The sequence below is a fragment of the Lissotriton helveticus genome, chromosome 12 (genome assembly GCF_964261635.1).
Source record: "Lissotriton helveticus chromosome 12, aLisHel1.1, whole genome shotgun sequence".
In the NCBI taxonomy this organism is placed as follows: domain Eukaryota; kingdom Metazoa; phylum Chordata; class Amphibia; order Caudata; family Salamandridae; genus Lissotriton; species Lissotriton helveticus.
In genome coordinates, this window is record NC_136073.1 from 199,784,140 (window position 1) to 199,795,855 (window position 11,716).

General features: G+C 46.7%; 1 long non-coding RNA gene across 1 annotated transcript in view; it reads left to right on the plus strand.

Annotated features, from left to right (window-relative positions):
- Positions 1 to 2,787, plus strand: part of LOC144798925 (uncharacterized) — a 289,530-nt gene extending 286,743 nt beyond the window's left edge. The window contains exons 5-6 of the long non-coding RNA XR_013603699.1: positions 1,607 to 2,270; positions 2,361 to 2,787. This is a non-coding gene — a long non-coding RNA (uncharacterized LOC144798925). The remainder of the gene's footprint in view (positions 1 to 1,606; positions 2,271 to 2,360) is intronic.
- Positions 2,788 to 11,716: the final 8,929 nt, after the last annotated feature.

Here is an 11,716-nt window from a genome sequence, read left to right on the forward strand (position 1 = left end):
AAATAATTAGTGGTTTTGCAGTAGCTGTTGCTTAAATCACAACTCTCTACATCATAGGACTATGAGTATGTTTTCTTATGGTGGATGTGACTTTCAAAAAGCTAGGGTCAGAGTGTGAAGTCACTCATAATCATTAACAAGTAATTACATATAAATTAAGTGCATTTCATGTATGCTGCAAACCTGACTCTCACAGCTGGTTGTAGTTGTTCAGGGCCCCTCTGCAAGGACATGCAACTCCTCAAGAGTGATGTTGGGGGCCCTCTCACCCTCTCACTTGCCCTTTAAGCCATTGTATTCCGCAGCAGAGGAAAATGAGCAGTAACTGTTAAAGAGGTCTGATACACTTGATGGTTAGGAGGCAATCAACGCAATAGCCTTTAAAATGTGTAGGCCAAAGAGACTGAATTTCCATCAATGTAAGCTTACACACCAGACAATGAATTCTGTCACTCACTGACCTTTATAAGACCAATGTAGAACCACAGATGCTGTAAAAGGTAGGTCCAGACTGCACTTAGTAGTCTGTCGTCCATGACAGATACTGCTGGCATCTTCCTTGTTCCATACTTTGTCCGTCATTCAAAACCAACATTGTCAGCATATGGTATGCTGATAATATGGCGGACCTGTAGTTTTTTTTTTTTTTTATAGAAACATCCATCATCCCTGATGTTGCTTTCATGGATAAGAACTAGAACAGCCGTCTGATCTATGTCAGAATTGATGGAGCTTTCAGCAAATAACATTTAAAAAAATTAAAATCATTAAAAATATATGAACACTTGGGGGCAGATTTATGTTAACTGGCGCATCCCCAGGGATGCGCCAGTTAATGTGCGCCACAGCTCCGCCACCCATGGTGCACCGCATTTACAATACGGCGCCCATGGGGCAAAAACGGCACAGATGCGTGACGCATCTGTGCCGTAAAGGCGGCGCATTGCTGGAGTTGCGCGCAAGCGCGACGCAGCTCCAGCAAGGCTCGGGGGGGGGGGTGCCCTATCTGACCAATGCTGCATCAAGACCTACGCCTGCTTCAAGCAGGCGCAGGCTTTTGACGCAGCATTGGCCTGAAAGTGACTGAGTGAAATCTCATAGATTTCACTCAGCCACTTTTGCGAGGCGCACCTGCCCTGGAATGCCCACCCTGCGCCGGAACGCCCACAAGCGGCGCAGGGCTTTACAACGTGACGCATCTGCCTAGATGCATCACGTTGTAAATCGTTCGTAGGGATGCACCACGTTTACGCCGCCTTGCGTGACGCAACAGCGGCGTAAACGTGGCGCAAGGGCCTCATAAATCTGCCCCATGTTATTTAAAAACAAGAAATTAGGAGAATTTTTAAAAAATATAAAAATAATTCCTGTTTATCTTAAAACATGCATTCTTATCTTTTGGTAGATTTTTTGAAAATTGTAGCATTGACAACACATGTTTCTATATTATTTAAAAAATATATGTGTTATAGAAACAAAGGGAGTGATATTGTTACTATTCTTTAATAATTGGGTGTGGTTGTTATTTATCATGATCAAAAACTATAAGCATGTCCGTCAAACGTGTGAACATACAACACTGACACACTGCTCTTGTATGTTGCAGATATGTCTATGAAACATCTCAAAGAAGACAAAGAAGGTTACGTCAACATAATGAATGAGTGCACAATTCCTTTCTGGATCGAGAAACTAGGCAGGGAAGGTGCATCATAAAGATGTACAGGCTGAACTGTGCCACCATTAAGGATTTATCACAATCATTTTGATCTCACCTTTTGCTGAATACAGTCTGCCATCTGGCATATTGTGAAAATTAGATCAGCATTACATTTTTGTGCTACTTGCTCCTCCCAGTACATAGTTAGCAACTCCAATGGGATGTCACGACCAACTGTTTCAGTTGTCCTCAACCAGGTCCTGGACGTTATGCACAATCCAATTTCCAGCAGATAATGCTGCACTGAACAATATCAAGGGTGAGTTCAGTGACTTGGGAGGCCTACCACGTATATTTGGTGTGATAGAGAAAACCCACAATACATTGGTCCCCCCTCATGACTGGTAGCAAGTGTAATGCAATTTGAATCATTTTCACTCCATCAATGTGCATTTTCACTCCATAAATGTGCAGGTGATCTGCATAGCACTACATCCCGAGTGTGCATGCACAAGATGTCCAGGTTCCATGCATGACTCGCTGGTGCTATCCTACAGCTCCATATCACAACAGATTGCAGACTTTGTACCAATGAGGCCCTGGCTTGTTGGTAAGTTAAACATTTCTATTAGTGTGAATTTTTGTTCAAAAGTTGTGCCATTCAAAACATCATTTCACTTATGTTTGCGATATTTTTCAGGGGACTCAGATTATTCCAATCATACATGACTTTTAACGCCTGAGAAACCCAACATCAGCAGGAGAAGTCTGATTCAATAGACCCATGTGCAAGCAAGGAATCCTATGGAATGGGCGTTTGGGCTCCAGAAAATCTGGTTTAGGGCTACAGACAAGACAGGAGGGACCCTCCTCTACACTAGCGGGAAGTTCTGTAAAAAAATTATTTTTTGTTGAATGCTTCATAACAATGCCCTGTGGAGAAATATTCCATTCATCTCTGATGGTTACCAGAAAGACCTCCAGGTTGATGGTGATGTTTTTGTTTCAGCAAGTTGGCAGGGATGAGATTGAAGTCATTGACCTCAGACATGAATTTCTTGAAAACATTTTGCCTAAATGTAATTAAATTTAAGAAAATGTGATTTGTTTGTATTCCCTATGGAGATATCCTCTTTTGAAATGTATGCTACTAGTCACATATCAGATATTTTGATTATATTGAAAGCATGTTTGTTCACTATATATATATATATATTTCAAAATAAGTCTTTTCCCCACACTTGTTATTTCACGTTTTCAAAATAAAACAAATGATGTAATGTGAAATACAATAACATATTAAATATCTAGGAAATAATTGTGTGTATGATGTTTCAAAACCTGTGTTTTAAATAAAAGAATTTGAAAACGCTTAAATTGTTTTTGCATAGTAAATAGCTTAAATATATTAATAAACCACAAATTTAGAATTAAAGTATATACCCACATTCAGAGAAAATAAATATCCAGAGACCTAAAATTAAATTGTCATATACCTCAAATAACAATTCTCACCCTAGAATTAGTTGCCCTTAAAATTATAATCCCTGCCCAGGGCACCTATAGACGTTGCATCCTGTTCCTTAACAAACAATAATTCAAATAGACTATTTAAAATAAAAACAATTAAAATAAATATCCACATCCCACAAAAACTATCTACCCTGAACCACAAAATTAATTTACCCCTTATCCCAAATCAAAACCTGCAACCTAGAATGAATAACCCAAAATAATATACTTTCCACCCAGGGCGCCGATCACCATTGCATTTCACTCTTTAAAAAATCTACAGTTTATTTAAAATAGAAAATAAAATAAATAGATGCACCTTCAAAAAAAAATTCTCTATTTCTTTGGTTGAGGGGGAACTTCACCCCTTTTTTTAAACGTTTTTGGAAAGGTAAACCACACAAGCCCCTGTCCTTTTTTGTGGGTTTGGGGGTGAATTACCAATCTCTATCCTTCTTTGTAGCATTAACTCCTTATCACTACCCATCCCTGAACCCTAAAAACCAATTAGCACCATTACTAACCATTATTACTACCCTTGTCTAAACCCTAAAAATCCCTCTAAACACCAACCACCAGCACTAACCCACCCTTAAACCCTTTAATGCATTGTTATTGTAATCTGTTGTAACTAACTTTGTTTTAACTTACCATGTTGCAGAGGTATATGGGTTGTGACACTTGCGTTGTAGAGGTCCCTCAAGGTAGAGGGTGCTTGGTTGAGGTAGACAGTAGGTAAAAACATCTGTACTACAAGTAGAAATTCACACTGCCACTACTCTCACTTCCTTAGAGCCAAGTGAGTGAACAGTAAACACAGCCACAAATGACGACACACTGGGAGCTTTCCTCCAGGGCACAGAGTGCCCCTCTGGGTCACAGTACCTAACTAGAATTCTCGGTTATGTGCTGAGATGCAAAACATTATGGAGCCAATATATTCCGATAGTTGGCCATTGATTTCTGGTAGGTCTCAGTAAGACCTATAAAAGATCTGGGCCTGTGTTATTGATACCTTCAAAATCAATAGAGTTTGAACCTTGGTTTCAAAATGGCAGAGTTTCCTGTTAACAACTTTAAATCAAAGGTAGGCTACACAAGACTGGCTAATGTAGCATTTGGCAGCCTGGCCAGTTTCATCCTCCTGGATTCTCATCAACATTGCTCCTAGTATTTCAGGTCTTCTTCCCAAGAATTACTGAGCACAGCAAAACACAGCGACCTTTGACCTTCTGGTAGGTCGCTCCCCCCTCCGCTGCAGCACCACCATCTCCTGTGCCAGCCCTGCCTGCTCCTCACTGCCTCCTGCTGTCTGTGTCCCTGATCGCCGCCTCCACTGCCGCCATTCCCCCTGAGTGCCTGCGCCTTAACCATTCTTTCCTGTACCCCGGCTGCCTGTGCCCCTGTCTCCCCGTGTGCCCATGTGACTGCCAGCCTCCCTGCTGCCCCTCCGAGCTGACCTGCCTGCTTCTGACCTCGCTCTCCTCTCGCCGTTTCCTCCTGCTTTCCCCCACCGTTTTTGTTCCTTCCCGCCGCTGCCCTCCAGGCAGCCTCGCCCCCCCGTGCCCATTCGCTGCCATCTTCCCGCCTCCCAGCTGACCCGCCCTCTTCACCTCCCCCTTTTATGGCGGCCGCTGCGCAGCGGGCACACCTAAGGAAAGCCCGTCTGCACCTGTCCGTGCCTGGACCACGCCCAGCGCCAGAACCCCTAGCCCCCGCACCAGAGACGAAGCAAGACTCTGCTACGACGCCAACACCCTCATCACACTCAACCAAGGACGGCCCCCCAACTGCTACAAAGCAACCCCCAAGTGCACCGACGGCCCTTTCACCTGCCAAAACTGCACCTTCACCTGCACCAACGACGCCAAAGCCTCGACAGCAACGGGATCCGATCGAATGCGATACATCCTGCTCAACACCTGCTCCGCACGCAAGCACGCCGTCAAGCTCTGGGGCCTACTCACCACCACAGCACCAGACGTCGCCTTCCTGACCGAGACCTGGCTGAACGAAACCTCCGCCCCTGACATCGCAATGGCCATTCCCGACGGGTACAAGATCTCCCGATGAGACCGTGCCAACGGAGTCGGAGGAGGAATCGCTATCATACACAAGAACACCATCAAGGTCTCCACGAACACCGACAACACCCTCACCACCGCCGAACACATGCACTTCAAGATCCACACAGACCCCAAGACCACCCTCAGAGGCACCCTCGTCTACAGACCGCCGGGCCCACGCCCCCAATTTGGCAACTCCATCGCGGACTTCATCAGCACGCACGCACTGACCTCCACCAACTACATCCTGCTCGGTGACCTGAACTTCCATCTGGAAAACATCAACGACAGCAACTCCTCCACCCTGGTCGACAACCTCGCCACCCTCGGACTGAAACAGATCGTCACAATCCCCGACCCACATCGCCGGCCACACGCTCGTTGCCATCTTCTCCTCCAGCCCCAACGTCACCTTCGGCCACAACTCCGAGCTCACCTGGACCGACCACCACTGCATCCACTTCACCTTCCGGAAACCCGTCACCCACCACCGCACCCCACAGATCCCCCGCCGTCGCTGGGGCAAAGTAACCAAGGAACTGCTGGAAGCTCACCTCGCAATCGACCCTCCGACCAGCCCCACCGACCCAGAGGAGGGGGCCCGCACCCTCAGACTCTGGAATGAAAAATGCGCCAACACCGCAGCACCTTTACGACTACCCACCGACAGAGACACCAACCAGAGAGACAGCTGGTTCACCTCGGAGCTCCTGGCCTCCGAGCGCGCCTGCCGGAAACTCGAAAACATCTGGCTCAGCGACAGAACACCCGCCAACCACGCAGCCCACAAAGACACCATCCGCAACCATCACCACCTCATCAGAACAACCAAAAGAGCCTCATTCACTGACCGCCTCAACAACAACGCCCACAATAGCAAAGAGCTCTTCAACATCATGAAAGAATTCTCCAATCCCAGCTCCTGCACCAATGACTTCCCGCCGTCGCAAGCTCTGTGCGACACCCTCGCCGCCTTCTTCCACCACAAGATCACCGACATCCACAACAGCCTCAACACTCAGTTCAACGCAACGCACCCCACCACGACAAGCACACCCAACCCCACCGACCACGACCTTCTGACCACATGGACCAACGTGAGCACCGAAGACATAATCGAGACCATGAGCACCATCCACTCAAGCGCCCCTTCAGACCCTCTCCCCCACCACATCGCCAACAAAGCCAACAGCCTCATCGCACCCCACCTGCGCAACATCATCAACCTCTCCTTCGAAACCGCCACTTTCCCTGAGAGCTGGAAGCACGCCGAGATCAATATCCTCCTGAAGAAACCCAAGGCGGACCCGAGCGACCTCAAGAACTTCCGGCCCATCTCCCTGCTTCCGATCCCAGGGAAAGTCATTGAAAAGACTGTCAACACCCAGCTCACCCGCTACCTAGAAGACAACAACATATTGGACCCGTCCCAGTCTGGCTTTTGCAGCAACCACAGCACCGAAACCGCCTTCATCGCCGCCACAGACGACATCAGAATCCTCCTCGACAATGGCGTGACAGCAGCCCTATTTCTCCTGGACCTCTCCGCCGCTTTCGACACCGTCTGCCACCACACTCTCCGCACACGCCTCTACGACGCTGGGATCTGAGACAAGGCCCTGGACTGGACCACCTCGTTCCTCACCGACAGAACCCAGAGAGTCCTCCTCCCCCCGTTCCAATACAGAACCACCAAAACCATCTGCGGTATCCCTCAGGGATCTTCCCTCAGCCTGACGCTGTTCAACGTCTACATGGCCCCCCTTGCCCGCATTGCCAGACTACACGACCTCAACATAATCTCCTACGCCGACAACACCCAGCTGATCCTCTCCCTCACCAAGGACCCCCTCATCGCCAAATCCAACCTGCACCAGGGGATGAAGGCCGTCACCGACTGGATGGAGGCAAGCCGGCTCAAGCTGAACTCGGACAAGACGGAGATCCTCATCCTTGGGCCCAACCCATCGGCGTGGGACGACTCCTGGTGGCCTCCTTCCCGGGGAACCCCCCGACATCGACCAACCACGCACGTAACCTAGGGATCATCCTCGACTCCACGCTCAGCATAACCAACCAAGTCAACGCAGTCTCCTCCTCATGCTTCCGCACCCTCCGTATGCTCCACAAGATCTACAGATGGATCCCAATGAACACTCGGAAAACAGTCACCCACGCCCTCATCAGCAGCCGACTCGACTACGGAAACGCCCTCTACGCCGGAGCCCCGGCCAAACTCATCAGCAGACTCCAAAGAATCCAGAACGCCTCCGCACGCCTGGTCCTAGACGTCCCTCACAGAGACCACATCACCCCCCACCTGAGAGACCTGCATTGGCTCCCCGTCGACAAAAGAATCACCTTCAAACTCATCATCCACGCACACAAAGCACTCAACAAGACCGGCCCAGCCTACCTCAACAGCAGACTTTCCTTCTACGCACCCAACAGGAAACTCCGCTCCGCCGACCTTTCCCTGGCCGCCGTCCCGCGCATCCACAGAACCACCTCTGGGGGCAGATCCTTCTCCCACCGCGCCGCCAAGACCTGGAACGCCCTCCCCCTCCACCTACGACAGACTACAGACCTCCCGGCATTCAGAAGACTGCTCAAGACCTGGCTCTTCGACCACTGACTGCAGCGCCCCCCCCGCGCCTTGAGACCCTAGTGGGTAGGTAGCGCGCTTTACAAATTACTTGATTGATTGATTGATTGAGCAATATCATCAAGGTAGGCCTCACAGACCTCCTCCAACTCGGACAACATGTTGCTGACCAGGCACTGAAAAGTGGCAGGAGCTTTCTTCATCCAGAAGGCCATGAGCCTGAAATGGTACAGCTCAACAGCAATAGAAACTACTGTCTCCCCCAACTATCACACAATGACACCACCACTCACACACAAAACACTACTCTATCCTATAATATTAACCAATCCCCTCATCTCCACCAAATCCCTCCTCTTCTTTTTACCACAAGTACACAACGACTTAAGCCTTAGACACCAATGCATCACACATATTACCTATTTTAGCAATGAAATATAACACAAACACTCTTAAATCTTGTTTGTCCCTTCTCACACGCCACATACACTCTTTTCCAAAACACATTACCACCCCCTTTACCTTGTAGTTTCCACTCATCAACAATACTTTATATTCATATTTTCCACAGAAATCAAATACATCACCTCTTCTTACTACTCTTCGAAAACAAAACATAACACACACACCAGCACAACAAAATCTTACACACATAACACCTCATAATACTTTCGGTCACAAACTAGAAACATACACCCACTCCCACCTTCCCGACGCCACAAATAATATACGCCCTAAACCAACTCCACCACCAAGCTTTCTCTCTTCTCCCACACCTAACAAATATACAGCATTACAGCAACACTCTTTTAACCTCCTCTCATGCATTGGACAATTTAGAACCTTACATCATAATCCACATGCTGCACCACACCCCTACCTGATACGCCTTCTACCCTAAACCGGCCAAAACAAAATAAGCAGCATGCTACTCTTCGCAACTTCTCATCTCCATGTCTACTGCACAACAAAACTACTCTACAAAACCAACGCAGCTCACCATCTCCCTCTCAAACACTATGTCCACCGCTTACATACACAGGCCCATCAAAATGCCTTCTTAGCTTGCTGGATGAGGAATGTGATACAGAACAGCTACACTATTGCTATCCTCATACAGGTAGTACCTCCGCTAAGGACATACCTGCTACAAGCGCATAGAATACTGCTCACTCTTCTACAAAACAAAGTCACCCCATCACCAAAGTACATTCTCTACACAGCCTACTAATAAATGCCTAATAACTCTCAAAAAACAATTATCACATCTACGACCTTCTCAGTAACACACAACCTGACTTACTCTTCATAACTGAATCATGGTTGGGAGATGACATGGCTCCTACAAACCAATATAGCTTTTGAACACTGATTATAAGATCTTCTCACGGATAATAGCTTCAAGAGTATCGCAGGTCATTAACCCCTTAATTGCTGCCGTCGGCCAACGGCCGTCGCGAGCACTACCTCGTACCCCGTACAATGGAACGCCCGCAGCGCGGCGGATTTTGCGCCGCGCTAAACGGGTTAAGGGTATTGGGCATACAGATCAGAGAGGCGTCATTTCAGGGAGACAGCTGAATGAGCTTACATACTTGATGCTGAGGGTAATTGATATGTCAGAAGCTCAGAAACTACCTTTAACCATAATTGCGGTAGACGCAGCAAAGGTTTTCGACCAGGTACATTGAGTACACTTCTGGGAAACCCTTAAGAGGTTTGGGTTTTCTCAAAATATAGTGGGGGCTGTACAGAAGCTCTATCTAGAGTCTCCCTAAAGCCAGGGTGTTGGTCAATTAAGAGCTTTCCCATTGGTTCCATATCAAAAGGGGTACAAGGCTGGATGCCCCCTGTCTCCACTTCTGTTCAACCTGTACATTGAGCCCTTCACACAGCAGATTGGAGCAGATCCCAAGATAATTCCCTTTAAGACATCAGGGTTTGTGGCATAATTAGCTCTGTATGCGGATGATCTTACCCTGTATACCACTAACCCACAGGCTGTGATTCCTATCCGGATGGCTAAGGTGCAGAATTTTGGCAAGACATTAGATTATAAAGTTAATGTAGATAAAACCGAAGTGATGGATTGGAGTCAGGCTAATAGTAGCAGGGGGCAAAAACTCAAATGAGATGCATTGGTATCCTAATAACACAGAAGCTTGAAGAAATCCTTAAAGTAAATTGGAAAAAAGTGAGTCAGGGGATAGGTCAACTGCTAGTTAGATGGCTAATTTACAATTAAACATATATGGTAGAGTCAATCTTATTAAGATGATCATTCTTTCAAAAAACTACCTTCCTTTTTAACTCTATAACCATTGACATTTCTGAGGGAGGACATAGCTAAACTGCTGGGAAAAATATGTAGCTTTATTTGGGCATCAAAGGGACCCAGGATAGCGTGGAAAAAACTAAGGAGAAGGTTGGAGTGGGTTGGCTGGTCCACCTGGATTTGGTTAATTATTGTTATGCTTTCCACTTTAAGAACTTTTGGATGCTAGCTAACAAACCAGATTTCTCATCAATGGGCAGACTCTTTGAGGCATTGCTTGGAGATCTAAGTCAGGGGCAGTGTCACTTTTTGTTTAAGTACGGGGATCTGATTTTTTTTTAAAGGCGAGACTAAAGATTTTAAAACAGCCTTAAAAACTTGAGTTTATTTACGAAGGAGGTTTGGTGTACCATATTATTCATCTTTGGCACCGATTTGGGATTCCCCGGATACTATAATTGTTTGTTGGATCAGCTTAGCCAACCCTTAAAATCTGGGGATTTGAGGTGCTGACAGATCTCTAATTGGGGTCCAGTTTAATGGGCTGTGTGGTCCTAAGTAATTGTACTGATGGACAGCTAACGAGATTCAAGTACTACCAGTTACGTTCCTGGTGGTTGCCCAAGAGTGGGTTGAGGAGGAAGATAAGACATGGCTAGAATAGGCAATGAGAACTGGTCCATTAAGAGTTAGAAGATAAGAGCTTATTAGATATATCTAATCTCTGGGAAGAGGGATACGGGGAGGGAGATCTAATGCAATCATGCCAATATTTCTACTCCATTCTACGTGCAGTGGTGAAACCCGCCTCACGTAAGGGAAACCACCTGTTTACCACTCATAGGGTGTATTGGTCTCCGGCGAGGCTCTCAAGAGTGACTGGGATTGAGTATGTATGCCCGAAGTGTGTGCTTCCTTTAGAAGATGACGTGCATATGTTCATCCAGTGCCCAAAGATCGCTGCCTTTTGGATGTCAGTGTGGAACTTCATAGAGGAAGTGACTGGTCAATGGAAAGAGGTAAGCCCTCGACTTATATTCCTTGGGCTGTGTTCAGAAGCATGCCAACGAGTAAATCCCATAATAACAAAATTTGTTTTCTATGCGGTTTTGTTGGCGAGGCAGGAGATTTTCAGACTATGGAAATGCGAAAAAAACCCTCTTGCTGTTGACTGTTTTAGAAGCATCAATTTTACGAGTCAGACAGATATTGCTTGTGGTGTCAATAGTTTGGAGAAGGTTTGGCCACTGTTTGTAACTTGGAGACAACAGCTAAGTGGGTCCAAAGATTAAGCCTTACATGCTGGAGGTCCTGGCTTCCCTCCGTTTATTTTCTTCATTATGTTAGGGTGATGAATGTGGAAAAAGCAGCATTCTTTGCTGGAATATGCTTATTTGCATTCTGTCGAGGAGTAAGAGCTATACCAGCAACAAAAATACATTCCTTGACTGCGGTAATACTTCCTGAAGATCTCAAAAAGTCATACATATGCCCATTACTAAAGTAAACAAACCTGGACCTGCTTAACCCCAACAACTACAGACCAATTACAAATAGACCTTTCCTGGGCGAACTGACAGAAAGAGCTGAGTTACATT